The following is a 4,288-nucleotide window of genomic DNA, read 5'->3' as shown; positions in this document are numbered from 1 at the left end:
TTACCCCGTCTGGCATTAATAGCAACTCAGGTTCTCACCTGGAGTAGTGAGTGTTTAACAGGTCACAACCTTGTATCAGGCTCTTTGACCTTTGAAGAAAAGCTCTTGGTTTTTGTGGAACTCTGAGGTGGCCAAGAGCTGGTGTTGACACACTTGGAGGAGTGTGTGATCTGCTGTGCTGGAGCGCTACAGGGAACAGGCTGCTTCAGTGGAGGATCCCCCCCCCATTGCTAGTGGGTGGGTGGCGGGCAGGCAGCAGAAAAGCCTGGTTGTCTCAGCCAGGTCGAACAGGCCCGTGGTGATGAGAAGGGGGCAGGGCCGCGCGGTGCTGTGCCGAGGGCACCCCTGAACCAGGCGCTCGGTGCTGGGGCCGGCGCTGCTCTGCTCTCTGAGGCGGCGCCTGAGCTAACCCCACAGCCTGGGCCCACGTGCTGGTGCATCACCCTCATGGATCCGGGGGCTGCTTGGTGCTCTCATACGTAGCCACCGAAATTGTGTGTAAAGTAGCTATTCTGCTTCTTAGTTGTTTTGTCACAGGTTTTCAGAGCGTCTTTGCTTTCTTTGCTGTAAGTTGGGTAAGGTCGGAGCCTTTTTACATCGTGTTGTTTCTTGGCAGTACAGCGCCAGGTAACTTGGTTCCCACATACATTGCCTCAACTATGAAACCACGATGTCTACCTTACGCCACTTTCTAGTTTATTGGGGAATTTAAGGATTTATATGCTTGACCTCTTCCCAAAAAGTAGAACTGTTAATATTAAACTGTAAAAGGCAACAAAAGGAAGAGATGAAAACAATCTAAATAAAAGCTTTCTGCTGGTATATGTTACCCTGATTTAAAAATGGCTCATCAATATGTAGCTAAACTGTGTTCTGGGATTAGAACTAATTAGGGAAAAATATGCTGAAGGATTTACAGGATTTTCAGTCTCCTCCCTGAAGAGTTTTAGGCATGCCATTGACTCAGAGAAAAAAATCATACCTGAGACACAACTTCCGCCTTTCAGCCGCTAGCTAAAGAGGAATGTTGGTCTGTGTGTGTAGATCATAGCAAAGGAAAGAGCACCTAACAACTCATTTGTTAATGACTCAGAAGTTTATGACATCCTTTTACTTTATCCTTAATAAGGAAATGAGACACTGACCATATGCATCTGCACTGAAGGCATCAACATATGAACGTTTTATTCCAGGCCTCTCTTAATAATCCCAGAAACGGGAACTACTGGAACAGGCCTCCTGATGTAGACCTCTAAGCCAGGACAGAGATATCATGCCTTGGATCATGATACTATTGAAAAGGGAGCCTGTGTGACACCGCATGGTGGGGGAATCTGCACCCCAAGGTCACAGCTGGGGATGACGGTTCCTGCTGTAGATGTCCTTACTTCCTCTACCTGACTCCCAGGTCTTAGGAGCAGCTCTGCTGGGATGGCACTACAGGTAATTTTTTTTTTCAAGGTTAGTTGGCTCTATTTCATACCAAATGTACAGTGATTGCTATTCTAAATAACTCTCCTCTTTGGAGCTGCAGTATCTTTTAGTGTCAGTGGGGAAATCTAACGACCCTTTGAGATGTGTAAATGCTACCATCTGGTTAGAAAGATTCCCTTGCTGGTAAAAGAGGATCTCACAAGGACAGAATATCACATATCAAGTAGGTAGATTTGGTAGCTTTGCAAGACCTTAAATTCACCCTTCAGTCTAAGGGGTCATAGATCTTGTGATCGTAGCAGGAACTTGCCTTTTATGTTATTTACTCAATGACTGCACCAACCCAAGCAGACGGGTGAGGATATCCCAAGCCTGTTAATTCTTGTACATATTTCCGCAGCACATTGGATGTAGTGAAGCATACAGGGTAGCATTTCTCAGCCTACGCCTGCTGACCATTATGACTCTTGAATTGTTGCAAAAGGGATATAAAATACAGGCACCTGCACACTTTCTTCTAGTGCAATCCAAATTTAGGCTCGTTTCCATTTTGTTGTGAATGATAATTATTATGGCACCTCTCTGCTAGATATCTTTCTTCTAAAGGTTGAGGAGTCTCTAGAAGAAATTAAGGGAGATACCGGTTTGTGGGTACCAACCAAGACTGGATCCGTGTGAGACAAGGCATCTTGCAATTAAACTGGATGAAAACTGCTTTACAAAGTTTTCAGGCTAAAATTTGCAAGTTCCTTTCCTACAAGGAGAGTTTTCAGGGCTTGAATATTGCTCCTGGCCCTATGCCTGCATGAAATCTTTCTCTGAACATTGCAGTGCTTGAGAAAAACTTTACCAATTACATAAATGTAATCACTTCAGGAGAGCACATGAGCCGCTTTACCCATTTACGGCTAGGACGCTCCCCTAGTGTCTCCCTGGGACAGGGCTGGTGCTGGCCCAGTTCACATGGTGGCCTTCAGCTCAGACCAGGGTGTTCTCATAGAAAAGACCCTAAATTATTGGCTGACAATGCTCCTAGTGACTGTTTTTGTGCTTTTGTGATACTGAGATAGAGTCATGTGCTGCCAGCTAGTCACCGCTGTGACTGCGAAAGCAGTTCACCTGTGTCTTATGTTTAGGGAATGGCAACATTAATGTCGATCAAGATCCTCAGCTGTTACAGCCATCAGAGCTCCATCAGTTTTTGCAAGACAAGCCTAACTGCAGCTGAGAATCAGACCTTGATAAATGCTGCATTTTGCTACCCCCAAAAATACAGAAGTATTTTGAAATACATAAACTCTAAATGCTTCTTAGTAAAAGATACAAAATCTTATTATGGCTGCAATCCTGCAAACAGATACGAGTTCAGTCTCAAATACGCCAAGTAATCCCACTGACCTTAATGGTGCAGTGAATTCGGCAGGGCTGCTTTTGTGCTTGAAGATAGAAAGATATATAACATTAAGGCCTCCATGTGTCATAGTTACACAGCAAGATACCTAAGAGGACAGAACCAGGTCAGTAAAAAGTAAGCAAGATGTCTCCATTTTCTTTTGAAAGATAAATTTTTAAAATAATATTAATAAACGTAACTTAAACCACATAGTTGAAGGAAAGAAAAGCGAACTGATTTCGCATTTGGAAAGAAAATAATAAGCAAACTAATTCTTTTCATTTCAAATCAGAAGATCTCTATTCAGCTGCCAGAAGACGAATACATCAAAGCACATTACTTGCTGGGCTGCAAGACTTGTCAACAATTTGAAGCTGCTATTAATACTTGAAACATTTTAAATACACAAATGCTAATGTCTTTTTGAAGCTCTACCTATTGCTCTGTGTTTTGCTGTATGCACCCAGCCAGTCATGCTCCCGCCTGTCACACTCTTGCATCAGAGCTAGAAGCTGGGTCCTACCACCTCATGCCATTAAGTGATCTTCTACACATTTCATAAATTGCAAAGCTGACGATAGTGCTGACTTCCTACTCTGGCCAAGCCAGTGACTTTCTGCATTGAAGGGAGCTGATTCTTTGGCTGCGAACTGATAAAAGTTGCTCAGATCCTTTCAATTTATTTGACAGGAGACTGCTCTTTCTTACATGAAACAGCTTTCCCATCCGCTTTACCTTGAACCATGAGGTGGAAGTTTTTGGTCATCACTTCTCCATAGGGTTGAAGTTGGTGCTTGCTCCCAGTTGAACTCTTGCAGGCTTAAACCACCACATGTTTAATTAATTACATCGTAGCATGACCACTGTGGGCTTCTTTTGGGCTTATACCACCCAAACGTTGTAGGGTGATTGCTCTATCCACATAAAGCAGGTTTGGGGGATTTGAGGAAGTTTATGCATTAGAGGTGCTGTGTAGAAGGGTTCTGCACTAGCAGTGATTGCAGTGGATGGGTATGTTAAGGTTGAAGGAAAGGACATCGGAATCGCATGTGGTTTTATTGGATGGTTGTATCACGTGGGAGTAACATTCAAAGATGTGCCTCAAAACCCATACTAAAAGAACAGCTCTCATCTCTTTGCAGCAGCAAGTCCATTCAAACTGCTCAGCATCTGGGGCACTACCCAGCGTAGCATTAACTGCCGCGCACACGTGTGTAGCTGAGCACATGTAGGAGTTGGTGAAGAGGCCGCTGGTGCAATACGCCATGCCCTGCAACGAAGCAGCAGCAGCCAGTGGCAAAGCCAGCGCAGGGGCCCCTGAAGACTGGGTTACACAGGTGCAGCGTAGCTGGGAAGGTAAAACTGTGGTAGATGCTGTGCAGCAGTCCCGAGATAGCTAGAGAAGCGCGGAATTGTAAAGTTTTCCAGCTCTGCTGATCTGGTGAAGTGATGCTGCGCGTC

Source organism: Tinamus guttatus, unplaced genomic scaffold (assembly GCF_059628265.1).
Source record: "Tinamus guttatus ecotype Peru unplaced genomic scaffold, ASM5962826v1 Tinamus_guttatus_pri_ptg000002l, whole genome shotgun sequence".
Taxonomy (NCBI): domain Eukaryota; kingdom Metazoa; phylum Chordata; class Aves; order Tinamiformes; family Tinamidae; genus Tinamus; species Tinamus guttatus.
This window is presented reverse-complemented; position numbering follows the sequence as displayed.